Below are 21,518 nucleotides of genomic sequence, written 5' to 3'. Positions count from 1 at the left end.
ACATCCTCTCCGCGTCCAATCCTGGACAACTTTGGCCCCCCCCTGACCATCCTTCAATTCCACCCTGCTACCATTGGCAGGTGTCTCTGCAGCTGCCTGCTCTCCGAGCTCCCTCGACCTCTCCATCAACACCGTCGCCACTCTACCTCTCTCTCTCCTCCTTTAAGATGCCCCCTTGAATTCGACCCCTTTCTGACCAATGACTAGGAGCGATGGGAATTTACTTGTGGCCCGGAAAGCGACCGCTCGTCCCATCGTATCCATGGCAGCCTGCGGGTACCCAAGTGGCCTCTCCTCGAATTTCTGCTCTTGCCCTAAACCGGTGCCCTCTCTCAGTGAATGTTGAGCTCCAAAGGCAACTCCACCAATAAGGTGAGAGGAAAAAAGCCTTGACTGCATTTTCTCAGCAGTGATCACTTCTCCATCAACCCGTCCATTGGCACCTGCATCCCCTTTCTGTACATGGCGCTGTCTATTCAGGGCAGCACGGTAGCGTAGTGGTTAGCACCATTGCCTCACAGCGCCAGGGACCCGGGTTCGATTCCCGGCTTGGGTCACTGCCTGTGTGGAGTCTGCACGTTCTCCCAGTGTGTGCTCCGGGAGCTCCGGTTTCCTCCCACAGTCCAAAGATGTGCCGGTTAGGTGGATTGGCCGCGATAAATTACCCCTTAGTGTCCAACGGTTAAGTGGGGTTACAGGGCAGCAGGGCGGTGCAGTGGGTTAGCCCTGCGGCCTCACGGCGCCGAGATCCCGGGTTCGATCCCGGCTCAGGGTCACCGTCCGTGTGGAGTTTGCACATTCTTCCCGTGTCTGCGTGGGTTTCACCCCCGCAACCCAAAGCTATGCAGAGTAGGCGGATTGGCCTCGCTAAGTTGCCCCTTACTTGGAAAAATGAATTGGGCACTCTAAATTTATAAAAAAATAAAAATAGACAAAAATTAAAAAAGTGGGATTACGGGGATGAGGTGGACTCGTGGGCCTGGCTCGGGCGCTTTTTCGGACGGTCGATGCAGACTCGCTGGGTCGAATGGCCGGCTTCTGCACTGCAGGGATTCAATGATTGCAAGAAATTTTGCAATTATTTTATTCATTCAAAAGAATACAAGTGCCATTAGTCAGATCAACATTTATTACTTATCCATAATTGCCCATGGGAGGGTGGGAGCAGCCAGCTTAATACCCGAGTGTATCACACGGCCAATTCAGAGGTGGCAGTTAAAGAATTAATCGTATTGCTGTGGGTCTGGAGCTACATGGAGAGCAGGCCGCGGTGAGGATGACAGATTCCCTTCGAGGGTGTCACTGAAGCCGATGTCTTTCTACAAGAATCTGGTCGATTCACCATCACCAACACTGATACAAGATTTTTTGTTTCAATTCAGGATTCCTTTCTTCAGTCGAATTTAACTGCTCCCCCCCCCCCCCCCCCCGCCCCCAACCCCCTCCCTCCCGCTCCCCACATTCCCCCCCTTCTCTCCCAATTTCCTTGGTGTGATCTGAACTCACGTCCCCAGGTCATTTGTACAGGCCTCTGAGTCACAGAGGCCAATAGCCTGAACAGTACGATATCCCACTAGATGCACATATATTGTTCATTACGATAACTCATTAAATGTTTCATTATTTTATTTTAGATCATTTAATTATATATATCACAGAGGTAGATTTTGTAATATTTAGGATGAATCCACAGTATCTGTGTTTATCACAGAACTAAATTATATATGATGTGGAGATGCCGGCGTTGGGGTGAGCACAGTAAGAAGTCTTACAACACTAGGTTAAAGTCCTGTTAACCTGGTGTAGTAAGACTTCTTACTAGATTATATATGTCATAAATTTCAATATCATTTTATTCTGTTCGTTGAATAATAATGCCATGTGTTTATTATAACATTTTAGAACGTTTGTGTAAATATTATACACATGATAATCATTTTAAATTTGATGTACAATATTGTATTCATACATTATATAATTAAACAGTGACATTTCTCTGCATTGGTAATTATACATTCGAATATTTAATTGTACATTATATTAATAAATCTTTTGTTCATGCTTGTACATCTTTGGACCTAGTCTGTATTTTTGAAATAGAAATTCTGCGGGCTGCTTGGTGGCGCAATGGTTAGCACTGACGCCTCACGGCACCGAGGACCCGGGTTCGATCCCGGCCCAGGGTCACTGTCCGTGGGGAGTTTTCAAAAAAATTAAGAAATATAAATTCTAACTTTTCATCATTTGCTAGATATAATATTTGATATTATACGATCAAATGTGCATTGGATCAATACATGCTGTTATACATATATTATTTACTACACTCCTCATGCTTCACCCGTTGTCTGCGTATGTATTTACATTGTGTATCTATCGTATGCCCAATGTTTTTCACGTTTGGAATGGTGTGTCTGGACTGTATGCCGAATAATACTTTTCAGAGTACCTCGGTACATCTGACAATAAATCAAAATCCAAATCTAATTTTGACAGAACAGTTGAATATACCAATGTGAATTATTGTCTCAAATATTATGCCACTATAAAGCTGAATGTTTCCTGAATTGGATTAGACGTGGCATATAATCGGATATTGAGTAGTTAATTATCATAGCTCTAGATATCGCACTATTCGATTATTCTATGTTCAGAATTTATACATTTTACCGATGCATTGCTCACATTCCTGCACTTGGAATGATTCAATTCATGTTTCACAAAATCAATTCGAGGTAATATGGGTATATCATCAGATCGGGTGCTATTCAATAAACACCGCCTCATTAGAAATTGAGTTAACTCTTTGCTAAGTTTCAAATTCCACACGTTAGCCAACTAACTTTCTAAAATTTCACTAGTCAGCTAGATCATGTAAATTATGGTTTATCCTTAGATATTGTGACGCTGGATTTAATTATTTTACGAGTGTATATTGCCGTATTTAATTGTTTGTTGTCAGGTTTTATACATTATTTAAATATTCTCTCAGAAAATCTTTCATTAATTATTATGTTCGATACATTAAGATATTTTCTAAAAAAAATCTTTCATTAGCCTTTATGTTTTATACATTATTTAAGCATCTTCTTAAAAACTTTTAATTACTTGGTTACTTTGATGTTTTATACATTATTTAATTTAAGCATTAAGTAATTTAAGCATTTTCTAAAATGTTTGCATTTTGTTTATTTTTGCTTTGTGCGTTATTCAAGCATTTTCAAAAAATACTTGCATTGTTTGTTTATTCTTGGTTTTTTATATTATTTAAACATTTTCTACAAAAATCTTTCAAACATTGTTTATTTTGATGTTTTATTCATTATTTAAGCATTTTCTAAAATGTTTGCATGTTGTTTATTTTTTGCTTTATATATTATTTAAACATTTTCTAAAAAAAATCATTGTTATTTTGATGTTTTATTCATTATTTAAGTATCTTCTTCAACAATTCATTGATTGTTTTGAAGTTTTATGCATTATTTAAGCATGTTCTAAAATAAAACTTTCATTAATTGTTCTTTTCTATGTTTGCACGTTTAAAAATATTTTTTAAAACATCTTCCACTAATTGGATGGTATATAACATGCTCACCTAATTGTGTTATTTAATTAGTAATCATCTTACTGTATATTGAGATATTTAATTATTCTATTCTATGTTCCCTGTATTATTTAAATCGTTTTCTGAATTTCACATTATTCTTTGGGACATGCTGACAGAATTAGATGCTCAATTTGTTAATGTAAGCCTACTTTTAACACAAATGAAAATTATTATTATTCATTAGGCTTCAAGATCAGATATTGCCTCAGTCGACATGATGAGAATTTGAATTGCAATGCAATTGCAGACTGGGGTCGCTCAATCTGCATTTCGTAAATGGTAAAGCATTGCATTTGCAAAGACACGCTTCAATCTGCCCCGTTGCAAATGTTCTGATGTGTTCCTGCTCTACGGGGATGCAAAGTGCAAACGTTTCACACTGTCACACAATCGGACATTTCCATATTGGGTTACACGTGGTACGTGGGGACCCTTGTAAATGTGTTAGTTTGGTCTGTCAGCAGATGCAATGAGCAGATTAATCGCAGGGGTGGCCGATCAAATTGGGATTTCCACATTGTATTCATCGGTGTCGACTTGCCAGCGTGATGGTAATGGGTGCTTCATACATATAAATTAGTGTTTCAAACAAGACAAATGAAACACGAGTTAAAAGCATCCATCAATCTCACTGTGGCATTATCAAAACTGAATGGAAGAAAGTCAAGGGAATGTGTAACTCTGATGGAAATGTACAGTCAAGACAATTCAAAATGTTCTCTAATGTTTATGAAAGATCTTATGAATAAAGTATGTTTTTTGTTTAATCCCGTCCCTATTTCAACACAGCCCATCACTGGGATGTGACTGCTGCAGTGTTTCTGACCAGTTACTGACCAGGCAATGTTTCCAAGGTGAATTTTAAGTCCCTGGTTCCCCACACTCATGCTCCTGATTTTTTTGTTTAAAAAACTATCTGACCCAGTTGGCACGTTGCAAAATTGAAAATTAACAAGAAAAACGCCGTTCAGCCAGAGAACAGGAAACCTGGTCGGCAATGTGGGCTACACTTTGTCACAATAGAAATCTCACAGCCCACACACCCCCTGGTCTCTTGGTGTCCTCGGTCCGAGTCTCCTCCCCCACCCTCACCCACCAATGCAATTCAGTGGCCCCAAAGACCTTACAAGGTCGCTTGATCAGGAATCCATCTCGCTCGGCCTTAACAATGTTCAGAGATTCTGCTTCCGCTGCCTTTTCGTAGAATCGTAGAATCCACAGTGCAGAAGGAGGCCATTCGGCCCATCGAGTCTGCACCGGCTCTTGGAAAGAGCACCCTATTTGAGGAAGGGGGTTGCAGAGACCCGGCACCCTCTGAGGGAAAATAATTCTCCTCATCTCGGTCTGAAATGGGCCACCTCCTTATTTTTAAACAGTGACCCCCCCCCCGCCCCCACCTCGTTCTAGACTCTCCCACAAGAGGAAACGTCCTCTCCACATCCCTCCCGTCAATAACCCCTCAGGATATTAAAGGCTTTGCTCGAGTCGCCTCTCGCTCTTCTAAACTCCAGCGGATACAAGTCTAATCTCTCCAACCTTCCCTCATAAGACAGCCCGCCCATTCCTGGTGTTAGTCTAGCCTTCTTTGACGAGCCGCGAGTTAACCGGTGCGTCCCATGCCTCTCACTCGCGAGCTCGTGGGTTCAAGTCTCTCGCCAGAGCAGTGATGGGCAACTGCGGCTCGTGAGGGGCTGGTTTAGCACAGTGGGCTAAACAGCTGGCTTGCAATGCAGCACAAGGCCGGCAGCGCGGGTTCAATTCCCGCACCGGCCTCCCCGAACAGGCGCCGGAATGTGGCGACGAGGGGCTTTTCACAATAACTCCATTGAAGCCTACTTGTGACAATAAGCGATTATTATTATTATTATACGAGTGTCCCTGCTCCACCTCAATGGGCCGCAAGGTTGAGATCGGGCTTGTCCACTAACCGTGACCCCCCCCCCCCCCACCCCCTCCCCCCTCCCCCTCCCCGCCCCCCTCCCCGCCCCCTCCCCCCTCCACCCCTCGGCCAATCAATCAGGAATCTACCGAACTCAAAATAACTCCCATGACCCAGCCTCTCAGCGGGGGAGAATTCCACCCACTGAGAGAGGATGAAATTCTTCATCACCGTCTCAAATGGGGGGCCCAATTAGTTTTGAAACTCAGTACCCAGTCTCTCCCACGCAAATTCGACAAACATTCTCTCGCCCTCTGATGTTCCCGTCAGGATGGTAAATATTACAGTACGATCGCCTCTTGCTCGTCGAAACTCCGCTGATGACAAACCGAGCCCGTCCACCCTTTACTCGTAAGATAAGCACCCCCCCCCCTCCCCAACCCAACAGCCACCCCCTCCCCCCTCCACCCTCCGCCCATCCCAGTTGTCAATCAAGTGAACCTCTTGTTAACTGCTTCTAATACAATTCTACCCGAATCGAGGCACACACTGCCTGGCCTGGGGGAGTTGGCACATCGGGTTATCCATTGAGAGGTTAATTTCATATGGTAACACAGGTAGAGAAGGTAGTCAAGGAGGCATACGGCATGCTTGCCTTCATTGGCCGGGGCATTGAGTATAAGAATTGGCAAGTCATGTTGCAGCTGTATAGAACCTTAGTTAGGCCACACTTGGGAGTATAGTGTTCAATTCTGGTCGCCACACTGCCAGAAGGATGAGGAGGCTTTAGAGAGGGTGCAGAAGAGATTTACCAGGATGTTGCCTGGTATGGAGGGCATTAGCTATGAGGAGCGGTTGAATAAACTCGGTTTATTCTCACTGGAACGACGGAGGTTGAGGGGCGACCTGATAGACGTCTACAAAATTATGAGGGGCATAGACAGAGTGGATAGTCAGAGGCTTTTCCCCAGGGTAGAGGGGTCAATTACTAGGGGGCATAGGTTTCAGGTGCGAGGAACAAGGTTTAGAGGAGTATTGTGCACAGTTCGACTGCACCAGGAGTATTGTGCACAGTTAGACTGCACCTGGAGTATTGTGCACAGTTAGACCGCACCTGGAGCATTGTGAACAGTTAGACCGCACCTGGAGTATTGTGCACAGTTAGGCCGAACCTGGAGCATTGTGCACAGTTAGACCGCACCTGGAGTATCGTGCACAGTTAGACCGCACCTGGAGCATTGTGCACAGTTAGACTGCACCTGGAGTATTGTGCACAGTTAGACCGCACCTGGAGTATTGTGCACAGTTAGACTGCACCTGGAGTATTGTGCACAGTTAGACCGCACCTGGAGCATTGTGCACAGTTAGACTGCACCTGGAGCATTGTGCACAGTTAGACTGCACCTGGAGTATTGTTCACAGTTAGACTGCACCTGGAGTATTGTGCACAGTTAGACCGCACCTGGAGTATTGTGCACAGTTAGACTGCACCTGGAGTATTGTGCACAGTTAGACCACACCTGGAGCATTGCGCACAGTTAGACTGCACCTGGAGTATTGTGCACAGTTAGACCGCACCTGGAGCATTGTGCACAGTTAGACTGCACCTGGAGCATTGTGCACAGTTAGACTGCACCTGGAGTATTGTTCACAGTTAGACCGCACCTCGAGTATTGTGCACAGTTAGACTGCACCAGGAGTATTGTGCACAGTTAGACTGCACCTGGAGTATTGTGCACAGTTAGACCGCACCTGGAGTATTGTGCAAAGTTAGCCCGCACCTGGAGTATTGTGCACAGTTAGACTGCACCTGGAGTATTGTGCACAGTTAGACCGCACCTGGAGCATTGTGCAAAGTTAGACCGCACCTGGAGTATTGTGCACAGTTAGACTGCACCTGGAGTATTGTGCACAGTTAGACTGCACCTGGAGTATTGTGCACAGTTAGACTGCACCTGGAGTATTGTGCACAGTTAGACCGCACCTGGAGCATTGTGCACAGTTAGACTGCACCTGGAACATTGTGCACAGTTAGACCGCACCTGGAGTATTGTGCATAGTTTGACCGCACCTGGAGTATTGTGGACAGTTAGACCACACCTGGAGTATTGTGCACAGTTAGACCGCACCTGGAGTATTGTGCACAGTGAGACCGCACCTGGAGTATTGTGCACAGTTAGACTGCACCTGGAGTATTGTGCACAGTTAGAATGCACCTGGAGTATTGTGCACAGTTCGACTGCACCTGGAGTATTGTGCACAGTTAGACCACACCTGGAGTATTGTGCACAGTTCGACTGCACCAGGAGTATTGTGCACAGTTAGACTGCACCTGGAGTATTGTGCACAGTTAGACTGCACCTGGAGTATTGTGCACAGTTAGCCCGCACCTGGAGTATTGTGCACAGTTAGACTGCACCTGGAGTATTGTGCACAGTTAGACTGCACCTGGAGTATTGTGCACAGTTAGACCGCACCTGGAGTATTGTGCACAGTTAGACTGCACCTGGAGTATTGTGCACAGTCAGACTGCACCTGGGATATTGTGCACAGTTAGACCGCACCTGGAGCATTGTGAACAGTTAGACCGCACCTGGAGTATTGTGCACAGTTAGGCCGAACCTGGAGCATTGTGCACAGTTAGACCGCACCTGGAGTATCGTGCATAGTTAGACCGCACCTGGAGCATTGTGCACAGTTAGACTGCACCTGGAGTATTGTGCACAGTTAGACCGCACCTGGAGTATTGTGCACAGTTAGACTGCACCTGGAGTATTGTGCACAGTTAGACCGCACCTGGAGCATTGTGCACAGTTAGACTGCACCTGGAGCATTGTGCACAGTTAGACTGCACCTGGAGTATTGTTCACAGTTAGACCGCACCTGGAGTATTGTGCACAGTTAGACTGCACCAGGAGTATTGTGCACAGTTAGACTGCACCTGGAGTATTGTGCACAGTTAGACCGCACCTGGAGTATTGTGCACAGTTAGACTGCACCTGGAGTATTGTGCACAGTTAGACCACACCTGGAGCATTGTGAACAGTTAGACCGCACCTGGAGTATTGTGCACAGTTAGACTGCACCTGGAGTATTGTGCACAGTTAGACCGCACCTGGAGCATTGTGCACAGTTAGACTGCACCTGGAGCATTGTGCACAGTTAGACTGCACCTGGAGTATTGTTCACAGTTAGACCGCACCTGGCGTATTGTGCACAGTTAGACTGCACCAGGAGTATTGTGCACGGTTAGACTGCACCTGGAGTATTGTGCACAGTTAGACCGCGCCTGGAGTATTGTGCACAGTTAGCCCGCACCTGGAGTATTGTGCACAGTTAGACTGCACCTGGAGTATTGTGCACAGTTAGACCGCACCTGGAGCATTGTGCAAAGTTAGACTGCACCTGGAGCATTGTGCACAGTTAGACTGCACCTGGAGTATTGTTCACAGTTAGACCGCACCTGGAGTATTGTGCACAGTTAGACTGCACCAGGAGTATTGTGCACAGTTAGACTGCACCTGGAGTATTGTGCACAGTTAGACCGCACCTGGAGTATTGTGCACAGTTAGACCGCACCTGGAGTATTGTGCACAGTTAGACTGCACCTGGAGTATTCTGCACAGTTAGACTGCACCTGGAGTATTGTGCACAGTTAGACTGCACCTGGAGTATTGTGCACAGTTAGACCGCACCTGGAGCATTGTGCACAGTTAGACGGCACCTGGAGTATTGTGCACAGTTAGACCGCATCTGGAGTATTGTGCACAGTGAGACTGCACCTGGAGTACTGTGCACAGTTAGACAGCACCTGGAGTATTGTGCACAGTTAGACCGCACCTGGAGTATTGTGCACAGTTAGACTGCACCTGGAGTATTGTGCACAGTTAGACTGCACCTGGACTATTGTGCACAGTTAGACTGCACCTGGAGTATTGTGCACAGTTAGACCGCACCTGGAGCATTGTGCACAGTTAGACTGCACCTGGAGCATTGTGCACAGTTAGACCGCACCTGGAGTATTGTGCATAGTTTGACCGCACCTGGAGTATTGTGGACAGTTAGACCACACCTGGAGTATTGTGCACAGTTAGACCGCACCTGGAGTATTGTGCACAGTTAGACTGCACCTGGAGTATTCTGCACAGTTAGACTGCACCTGGAGTATTGTGCACAGTTAGACTGCACCTGGAGTATTGTGCACAGTTAGACCGCACCTGGAGCATTGTGCACAGTTAGACGGCACCTGGAGTATTGTGCACAGTTAGACCGCATCTGGAGTATTGTGCACAGTGAGACTGCACCTGGAGTACTGTGCACAGTTAGACAGCACCTGGAGTATTGTGCACAGTTAGACCGCACCTGGAGTATTGTGCACAGTTAGACTGCACCTGGAGTATTGTGCACAGTTAGACTGCACCTGGAGTATTGTGCACAGTTAGACTGCACCTGGAGTATTGTGCACAGTTAGACCGCACCTGGAGCATTGTGCACAGTTAGACTGCACCTGGAGCATTGTGCACAGTTAGACCGCACCTGGAGTATTGTGCATAGTTTGACCGCACCTGGAATATTGTGGACAGTTAGACCACACCTGGAGTATTGTGCACAGTTAGACCGCACCTGGAGTATTGTGCACAGTGAGACCGCACCTGGAGTATTGTGCACAGTTAGACTGCACCTGGAGTATTGTGCACAGTTAGAGTGCACCTGGAGTATTGTGCACAGTTCGACTGCACCTGGAGTATTGTGCACAGTTAGACGGCACCTGGAGCATTGTGTACAGTTAGACTGCACCTGGAGCATTGTGCACAGTTAGACTGCACCAGGAGTATTGTGGACAGTTAGACCGTACCTGGAGTATTGTGCACAGTTAGACTGCCCCTGGAGTGTTGTGCACAGTTAGACTGCACCTGGAGTATTGTGCACAGTTAGACTGCACCTGGAATATTGTGCACAGTTAGACCGCACCTGGAGTATTGTGCACAGTTAGACCGCACCTGGAGTATTGCCCACAGTTAGACTGCACCTGGGGCATTGTGCACAGTTAGACCGCACCTGGAGTATTGTGCACAGTTAGACTGCACCTGGAGAATTGTGCACAGTTAGACTGCACCTGGAGTATTGTGCACAGTTAGACGGCACCTGGAGTATTGTGCACAGTTAGCCCGCTCCTGTAGCATTGTGCACAGTTAGACCGCACCTGGAGTATTGTGCACAGTTAGACCGCACCTGGAGTATCGTGCACAGTTATACCACAGCTGGAGTATTGTGCACAGTGAGACTGCACCTGGAGTATTGTGCACAGTTAGACCGCACCTGGAGCATTGTGCACAGTTAGACCGCACCTGGAGTATTGTGCACAGTTAGACCGCACCTGGAGTATCGTGCACAGTTAGACCGCACCTGGAGTATTGTGCACAGTGAGACTGCACCTGGAGTACTGTGCACAGTTAGACAGCACCTGGAGTATTGTGCACAGTTAGACCGCACCTGGAGTATTGTGCACAGTTAGAATGCACCTGGAGTAATGTGCACAGTTAGACTGCACCTGGAGTATTGTGCACAGTTAGACTGCACCTGGAGTATTGTGCACAGTTAGACCGCACCTGGAGTATTGTGCACAGTTAGACTGCACCTGGAGTATTGTGCACAGTTAGACAGCACCTGGAGTATTGTGCACAGTTAGACCGCACCTGGAGCATTGTGCACAGTTAGACCGCACCTGGAGCATTGTGCACAGTTAGACGGCACCTGGAGCATTGTGCACAGTTCGACTGCACCTGGAGTATTGTGCACAGTTAGACTGCACCTGGAGAATTGTGCACAGTTAGACTGCACCTGGAGTATTGTGCACAGTTAGACTGCACCTGGAGTATTGTGCACAGTTAGACCGCACCTGGAGCATTGTGCACAGTTAGACCGCACATGGAGTATTGTGCACAGTTAGACCGCACCTGGAGTATTGTGCACAGTAAGACTGCACTTGGAGTATTGTGCACAGTTAGACCGCACCTGGAGCATTGTGCACAGTTAGACCGCACCTGGAGTATTGTGCACAGTTAGACCGCACCTGGAGTATCGTGCACAGATAGACCGCACCTGGAGTACTGTGCACAGTTAGACAGCACCTGGAGTATTGTGCACAGTTAGACCGCACCTGGAGTATTGTGCACAGTTAGACTGCACCTGGAGTATTGTGCACAGTTAGACTGCACCTGGAGTATTGTGCACAGTTAGACTGCACCTGGAGTATTGTGCACAGTTAGACCGCACCTGGAGTATTGTGCACAGTTAGACTGCACCTGGAGTATTGTGCACAGTTAGACTGCACCTGGAGTATTGTGCACAGTTAGACCGCACCTGGAGCATTGTGCACAGTTAGACCGCACCTGGAGCATTGTGCACAGTTAGACGGCACCTGGAGCATTGTGCACAGTTCGACTGCACCTGGAGTATTGTGCACAGTTAGACCGCACCTGGAGTATTGTGCACAGTTAGACTGCACCTGGAGCATTGTGCACAGTTAGACCGCACCTGGAGTATTGTGCACAGTTAGACCACACCTGGAGTATTGTGGACAGTTAGACCACACCTGGAGCATTGTGCACAGTTAGACTGCACCTGGAGTATTGTGCAGTTAGACTGCACCTGGAGTATTGTGCACAGTTAGACAGCACCTGGAGTATTGTGCACAGTTAGACTGCACATGGAGTATTGTGGACAGTTAGACCAAACCTGGAGCATTGTGCACAGTTAGACCGCACCTGGAGTAATGTGCACAGTTAGACCGCACCTGGAGGATTGTGCACAGTTCGACTGCACCTGGAGTATTGTGCACAGTTAGACCGTACCTGGAGTATTGTGCACAGTTAGACCGCATCTGGAGTGTTGTTCACAGTTAGACCGCACCTGGAGTATTGTGCACAGTTAGACTGCACCTGGAGTATTGTGCACAGTTAGACTGCACCTGGAGTAATGTGCACAGTTAGACCAAACCTGGAGCATTGTGCACAGTTAGACCGCACCTGGAGCATTGTGCACAGTTAGACGGCACCTGGAGCATTGTGCACAGTTCGACTGCACCTGGAGTATTGTGCACAGTTAGACCGCACCTGGAGTATTGTGCACAGTTAGACTGCACCTGGAGCATTGTGCACAGTTAGACCGCACCTGGAGTATTGTGCACAGTTAGACCACACCTGGAGTATTGTGGACAGTTAGACCACACCTGGAGCATTGTGCACAATTAGACTGCACCTGGAGTATTGTGCAGTTAGACTGCACCTGGAGTATTGTGCACAGTTAGACAGCACCTGGAGTATTGTGCACAGTTAGACTGCACATGGAGTATTGTGGACAGTTAGACCAAACCTGGAGCATTGTGCACAGTTAGACCGCACCTGGAGTAATGTGCACAGTTAGACCGCACCTGGAGGATTGTGCACAGTTCGACTGCACCTGGAGTATTGTGCACAGTTAGACCGTACCTGGAGTATTGTGCACAGTTAGACCGCATCTGGAGTGTTGTTCACAGTTAGACCGCACCTGGAGCATTGTGCACAGTTAGACCGCACCTGGAGTATTGTGCACAGTTAGACCGCACCTGGAGTATTGTGCACAGTTAGATTGCACCTGGAGTATTCTGCACAGTTAGACTGCACCTGGAGTATTGTGCACAGTTAGACTGCACCTGGAGTATTGTGCACAGTTAGACCGCACCTGGAGCATTGTGCACAGTTAGACCGCACATGGAGTATTGTGCACAGTTAGACCGCACCTGGAGTATTGTGCACAGTAAGACTGCACTTGGAGTATTGTGCACAGTTAGACCGCACCTGGAGCATTGTGCACAGTTAGACCGCACCTGGAGTATTGTGCACAGTTAGACCGCACCTGGAGTATCGTGCACAGTTAGACCGCACCTGGAGTACTGTGCACAGTTAGACAGCACCTGGAGTATTTTACACAGTTAGACCGCACCTGGAGTATTGTGCACAGTTAGACTGCACCTGGAGTATTGTGCACAGTTAGACTGCACCTGGAGTATTGTGCACAGTTAGACTGCACCTGGAGTATTGTGCACAGTTAGACCGCACCTGGAGTATTGTGCACAGTTAGACTGCACCTGGAGTATTGTGCACAGTTAGACTGCACCTGGAGTATTGTGCACAGTTAGACCGCACCTGGAGCATTGTGCACAGTTAGACCGCACCTGGAGCATTGTGCACAGTTAGACGGCACCTGGAGCATTGTGCACAGTTCGACTGCACCTGGAGTATTGTGCACAGTTAGACCGCACCTGGAGTATTGTGCACAGTTAGACTGCACCTGGAGCATTGTGCACAGTTAGACCGCACCTGGAGTATTGTGCACAGTTAGACCACACCTGGAGTATTGTGGACAGTTAGACCACACCTGGAGCATTGTGCACAGTTAGACTGCACCTGGAGTATTGTGCAGTTAGACTGCACCTGGAGTATTGTGCACAGTTAGACAGCACCTGGAGTATTGTGCACAGTTAGACTGCACATGGAGTATTGTGGACAGTTAGACCAAACCTGGAGCATTGTGCACAGTTAGACCGCACCTGGAGTAATGTGCACAGTTAGTCCGCACCTGGAGGATTGTGCACAGTTCGACTGCACCTGGAGTATTGTGCACAGTTAGACCGTACCTGGAGTATTGTGCACAGTTAGACCGCATCTGGAGTGTTGTTCACAGTTAGACCGCACCTGGAGTATTGTGCACAGTTAGACTGCACCTGGAGTATTGTGCACAGTTAGACTGCACCTGGAGTAATGTGCACAGTTAGACCAAACCTGGAGCATTGTGCACAGTTAGACCGCACCTGGAGCATTGTGCACAGTTAGACGGCACCTGGAGCATTGTGCACAGTTCGACTGCACCTGGAGTATTGTGCACAGTTAGACCGCACCTGGAGTATTGTGCACAGTTAGACTGCACCTGGAGCATTGTGCACAGTTAGACCGCACCTGGAGTATTGTGCACAGTTAGACCACACCTGGAGTATTGTGGACAGTTAGACCACACCTGGAGCATTGTGCACAATTAGACTGCACCTGGAGTATTGTGCAGTTAGACTGCACCTGGAGTATTGTGCACAGTTAGACAGCACCTGGAGTATTGTGCACAGTTAGACTGCACATGGAGTATTGTGGACAGTTAGACCAAACCTGGAGCATTGTGCACAGTTAGACCGCACCTGGAGTAATGTGCACAGTTAGACCGCACCTGGAGGATTGTGCACAGTTCGACTGCACCTGGAGTATTGTGCACAGTTAGACCGTACCTGGAGTATTGTGCACAGTTAGACCGCATCTGGAGTGTTGTTCACAGTTAGACCGCACCTGGAGCATTGTGCACAGTTAGACCGCACCTGGAGTATTGTGCACAGTTAGACCGCACCTGGAGTATTGTGCACAGTTAGATTGCACCTGGAGTATTCTGCACAGTTAGACCGCACCTGGAGTATTGTGCACAGTTAGACTGCACCTGGAGTATTGTGCACAGTTAGACTGCACCTGGAGTATTGTGCACAGTTAGACCGCACCTGGAGCATTGTGCACAGTTAGACCGCATCTGGAGTATTGTTCACAGTTCGACCGCACCTGGAGTATTGTGCACAGTTAGACCGCACCTGGAGTATTGTGCACAGTTAGATTGCACCTGGAGTATTGAGCACAGTTAGACAGCACCTGGAGTATTGTGCACAGTGAGACCGCACCTGGAGTATTGTGCACTGTTAGACAGCACCGGGAGAATTGTGCACAGTTAGACTGCACCTGGAGTATTGTGGACAGTTAAACCGCACCTGGAGTATTGTGGACAGTTAGATCGCACCTGGAGTATTGTGGAGTGTTAGACCTCACCTGGAGCATTGTGCAGTTAGACTGCACCTGGAGCATTGTGCACAGTTAGACTGCACCTGGAGTATTGTGCACAGTTAGACTGCACCTGGAGTATTGTGCACAGTAAGACCGCACCTGGAGTACTGTGCACAGTTAGACCTCACCTGGAGCATTGTGGACAGTTAGACTGCACCTGGAGTATTGTGCACAGTGAGACCGCACCTGGTGTATTGTGCACATTTAGACTGCAGGTGGAGTATTGTGCACAGTTAGACTGCACCTGGAGTATTCTGCACAGTTAGACTGCACCTGGAGTATTGTGCACAGTTAGACTGCACCTGGAGTATTGTGCACAGTTAGACCGCACCTGGAGCATTGTGCACAGTTAGACGGCACCTGGAGTATTGTGCACAGTTAGACCGCATCTGGAGTATTGTGCACAGTGAGACTGCACCTGGAGTACTGTGCACAGTTAGACAGCACCTGGAGTATTGTGCACAGTTAGACCGCACCTGGAGTATTGTGCACAGTTAGACTGCACCTGGAGTATTGTGCACAGTTAGACTGCACCTGGAGTATTGTGCACAGTTAGACTGCACCTGGAGTATTGTGCACAGTTAGACCGCACCTGGAGCATTGTGCACAGTTAGACTGCACCTGGAGCATTGTGCACAGTTAGACCGCACCTGGAGTATTGTGCATAGTTTGACCGCACCTGCAGTATTGTGGACAGTTACACCACACCTGGAGTATTGTGCACAGTTAGACCGCACCTGGAGTATTGTGCACAGTGAGACCGCACCTGGAGTATTGTGCACAGTTAGACTGCACCTGGAGTATTGTGCACAGTTAGAATGCACCTGGAGTATTGTGCACAGTTCGACTGCACCTGGAGTATTGTGCACAGTTAGACCGCACCTGGAGCATTGTGCACAGTTAGACTGCACCTGGAGCATTGTGCACAGTTAGACTGCACCAGGAGTATTGTGGACAGTTAGACCGTACCTGGAGTATTGTGCACAGTTAGACTGCCCCTGGAGTGTTGTGCACAGTTAGACTGCACCTGGAGTATTGTGCACAGTTAGACTGCACCTGGAGTATTGTGCACAGTTAGACCGCACCTGGAGCATTGTGCACAGTTAGACCGCACATGGAGTATTGTGCACAGTTAGACCGCACCTGGAGTATTGTGCACAGTAAGACTGCACTTGGAGTATTGTGCACAGTTAGACCGCACCTGGAGCATTGTGCACAGTTAGACCGCACCTGGAGTATTGTGCACAGTTAGACCGCACCTGGAGTATCGTGCACAGTTAGACCGCACCTGGAGTACTGTGCACAGTTAGACAGCACCTGGAGTATTTTACACAGTTAGACTGCACCTGGAGTATTGTGCACAGTTAGACTGCACCTGGAGTATTGTGCACAGTTAGACTGCACCTGGAGTATTGTGCACAGTTAGACTGCACCTGGAGTATTGTGCACAGTTAGACCGCACCTGGAGTATTGTGCACAGTTAGACTGCACCTGGAGTATTGTGCACAGTTAGACTGCACCTGGAGTATTGTGCACAGTTAGACCGCACCTGGAGCATTGTGCACAGTTAGACCGCACCTGGAGCATTGTGCACAGTTAGACGGCACCTGGAGCATTGTGCACAGTTCGACTGCACCTGGAGTATTGTGCACAGTTAGACCGCACCTGGAGTATTGTGCACAGTTAGACTGCACCTGGAGCATTGTGCACAGTTAGACCGCACCTGGAGTATTGTGCACAGTTAGACCACACCTGGAGTATTGTGGACAGTTAGACCACACCTGGAGCATTGTGCACAGTTAGACTGCACCTGGAGTATTGTGCAGTTAGACTGCACCTGGAGTATTGTGCACAGTTAGACAGCACCTGGAGTATTGTGCACAGTTAGACTGCACATGGAGTATTGTGGACAGTTAGACCAAACCTGGAGCATTGTGCACAGTTAGACCGCACCTGGAGTAATGTGCACAGTTAGTCCGCACCTGGAGGATTGTGCACAGTTCGACTGCACCTGGAGTATTGTGCACAGTTAGACCGTACCTGGAGTATTGTGCACAGTTAGACCGCATCTGGAGTGTTGTTCACAGTTAGACCGCACCTGGAGTATTGTGCACAGTTAGACTGCACCTGGAGTATTGTGCACAGTTAGACTGCACCTGGAGTAATGTGCACAGTTAGACCAAACCTGGAGCATTGTGCACAGTTAGACCGCACCTGGAGCATTGTGCACAGTTAGACGGCACCTGGAGCATTGTGCACAGTTCGACTGCACCTGGAGTATTGTGCACAGTTAGACCGCACCTGGAGTATTGTGCACAGTTAGACTGCACCTGGAGCATTGTGCACAGTTAGACCGCACCTGGAGTATTGTGCACAGTTAGACCACACCTGGAGTATTGTGGACAGTTAGACCACACCTGGAGCATTGTGCACAATTAGACTGCACCTGGAGTATTGTGCAGTTAGACTGCACCTGGAGTATTGTGCACAGTTAGACAGCACCTGGAGTATTGTGCACAGTTAGACTGCACATGGAGTATTGTGGACAGTTAGACCAAACCTGGAGCATTGTGCACAGTTAGACCGCACCTGGAGTAATGTGCACAGTTAGACCGCACCTGGAGGATTGTGCACAGTTCGACTGCACCTGGAGTATTGTGCACAGTTAGACCGTACCTGGAGTATTGTGCACAGTTAGACCGCATCTGGAGTGTTGTTCACAGTTAGACCGCACCTGGAGCATTGTGCACAGTTAGACCGCACCTGGAGTATTGTGCACAGTTAGACCGCACCTGGAGTATTGTGCACAGTTAGATTGCACCTGGAGTATTCTGCACAGTTAGACCGCACCTGGAGTATTGTGCACAGTTAGACTGCACCTGGAGTATTGTGCACAGTTAGACTGCACCTGGAGTATTGTGCACAGTTAGACCGCACCTGGAGCATTGTGCACAGTTAGACCGCATCTGGAGTATTGTTCACAGTTCGACCGCACCTGGAGTATTGTGCACAGTTAGACCGCACCTGGAGTATTGTGCACAGTTAGATTGCACCTGGAGTATTGAGCACAGTTAGACAGCACCTGGAGTATTGTGCACAGTGAGACCGCACCTGGAGTATTGTGCACTGTTAGACAGCACCGGGAGAATTGTGCACAGTTAGACTGCACCTGGAGTATTGTGGACAGTTAAACCGCACCTGGAGTATTGTGGACAGTTAGATCGCACCTGGAGTATTGTGGAGTGTTAGACCTCACCTGGAGCATTGTGCAGTTAGACTGCACCTGGAGCATTGTGCACAGTTAGACTGCACCTGGAGTATTGTGCACAGTTAGACTGCACCTGGAGTATTGTGCACAGTAAGACCGCACCTGGAGTACTGTGCACAGTTAGACCTCACCTGGAGCATTGTGGACAGTTAGACTGCACCTGGAGTATTGTGCACAGTGAGACCGCACCTGGTGTATTGTGCACATTTAGACTGCAGGTGGAGTATTGTGCACAGTTAGACTGCACCTGGAGTATTCTGCACAGTTAGACTGCACCTGGAGTATTGTGCACAGTTAGACTGCACCTGGAGTATTGTGCACAGTTAGACCGCACCTGGAGCATTGTGCACAGTTAGACGGCACCTGGAGTATTGTGCACAGTTAGACCGCATCTGGAGTATTGTGCACAGTGAGACTGCACCTGGAGTACTGTGCACAGTTAGACAGCACCTGGAGTATTGTGCACAGTTAGACCGCACCTGGAGTATTGTGCACAGTTAGACTGCACCTGGAGTATTGTGCACAGTTAGACTGCACCTGGAGTATTGTGCACAGTTAGACTGCACCTGGAGTATTGTGCACAGTTAGACCGCACCTGGAGCATTGTGCACAGTTAGACTGCACCTGGAGCATTGTGCACAGTTAGACCGCACCTGGAGTATTGTGCATAGTTTGACCGCACCTGCAGTATTGTGGACAGTTACACCACACCTGGAGTATTGTGCACAGTTAGACCGCACCTGGAGTATTGTGCACAGTGAGACCGCACCTGGAGTATTGTGCACAGTTAGACTGCACCTGGAGTATTGTGCACAGTTAGAATGCACCTGGAGTATTGTGCACAGTTCGACTGCACCTGGAGTATTGTGCACAGTTAGACCGCACCTGGAGCATTGTGCACAGTTAGACTGCACCTGGAGCATTGTGCACAGTTAGACTGCACCAGGAGTATTGTGGACAGTTAGACCGTACCTGGAGTATTGTGCACAGTTAGACTGCCCCTGGAGTGTTGTGCACAGTTAGACTGCACCTGGAGTATTGTGCACAGTTAGACGGCACCTGGAGTATTGTGCACAGTTAGACCGCACCTGGAGTATTGTGCACAGTTAGACCGCACCTGGAGTATTGCCCACAGTTAGACTGCACCTGGGGCATTGTGCACAGTTAGACCGCACCTGGAGTATTGTGCACAGTTAGACTGCAGCTGGAGAATTGTGCACAGTTAGACTGCACCTGGAGTATTGTGCACAGTTAGACTGCACCTGGAGTATTGTGCACAGTTAGCCCGCACCTGTAGCATTGTGCACAGTTAGACCGCACCTGGAGTATTGTGCACAGTTAGACCGCACCTGGAGTATCGTGCACAGTTATACCACACCTGGAGTATTGTGCACAGTGAGACTGCACCTGGAGTATTGTGCACAGTTAGACCGCACCTGGAGCATTGTGCACAGTTAGACCGCACCTGGAGTATTGTGCACAGTTAGACCGCACCTGGAGTATCGTGCACAGTTAGACCGCACCTGGAGTATTGTGCACAGTGAGACTGCACCTGGAGTACTGTGCACAGTTAGACAGCACCTGGAGTATTGTGCACAGTTAGACCGCACCTGGAGTATTGTGCACAGTTAGAATGCACCTGGAGTAATGTGCACAGTTAGACCGCACCTGGAGTATTGTGCACAGTTAGACTTCACCTGGAGTATTGTGCACAGTTAGACTGCACCTGGAGTATTGTGCACAGTTAGACCGCACCTGGAGCATTGTGCACAGTTAGACCGCACCTGGAGCATTGTGCACAGTTAGACGGCACCTGGAGCATTGTGCACAGTTCGACTGCACCTGGAGTATTGTGCACAGTTAGACTGCACCTGGAGAATTGTGCACAGTTAGCCTGCACCTGGAGTATTGTGCACAGTTAGACTGCACCTGGAGTATTGTGCACATTTAGACCGGACCTGGAGCATTGTGTACAGTTAGACCGCACCTGGAGTATCGTGCACAGTTAGACCGCACCTGGAGTATTGTGCACAGTGAGACTGCACTTGGAGTATTGTGCACAGTTAGACCGCACCTGGAGCATTGTGCACCGTTAGACCGCACCTGGAGTATTGTGCACAGTTAGACTGCACCTGGAGTATCGTGCACAGTTAGACCGCACCTGGAGTACTGTGCACAGTTAGACAGCACCTGGAGTATTGTGCACAGTTAGACCGCACCTGGAGTATTGTGCACAGTTAGACTGCACCTGGGGTATTGTGCACAGTTAGACTGCTCCTGGAGTATTGTGCACAGTTAGACTGCACCTGGAGTATTGTGCACAGTTAGACCGCACCTGGAGTATTGTGCACAGTTAGACTGCACCTGGAGTATTGTGCACAGTTAGTCTGCACCTGGAGTATTGTGCACAGTTAGACCGCACCTGGAGCATTGTGCACAGTTAGACCGCACCTGGAGCATTGTGCACAGTTAGACGGCACCTGGAGCATTGTGCACAGTTCGACTGCACCTGGAGTATTGTGCACAGTTAGACCGCACCTGGAGTATTGTGCACAGCTAGACTGCACCTGGAGCATTGTGCACAGTTAGACCGCACCTGGAGTATTGTGCACAGTTAGACCACACCTGGAGTATTGTGGACAGTTAGACCACACCTGGAGCATTGTGCACAGTTAGACTGCACCTGGAGTATTGTGCACAGTTAGACTGCACCTGGAGTATTGTGCACAGTTAGACAGCACCTGGAGTATTGTGCACAGTTAGACTGCACATGGAGTATTGTGGACAGTTAGACCAAACCTGGAGCATTGTGCACAGTTAGACCGCACCTGGAGTAATGTGCACAGTTAGACCGCA

This window comes from Scyliorhinus torazame, chromosome 4, assembly GCF_047496885.1.
Source record: "Scyliorhinus torazame isolate Kashiwa2021f chromosome 4, sScyTor2.1, whole genome shotgun sequence".
Classification (NCBI taxonomy): domain Eukaryota; kingdom Metazoa; phylum Chordata; class Chondrichthyes; order Carcharhiniformes; family Scyliorhinidae; genus Scyliorhinus; species Scyliorhinus torazame.
This window is presented reverse-complemented; position numbering follows the sequence as displayed.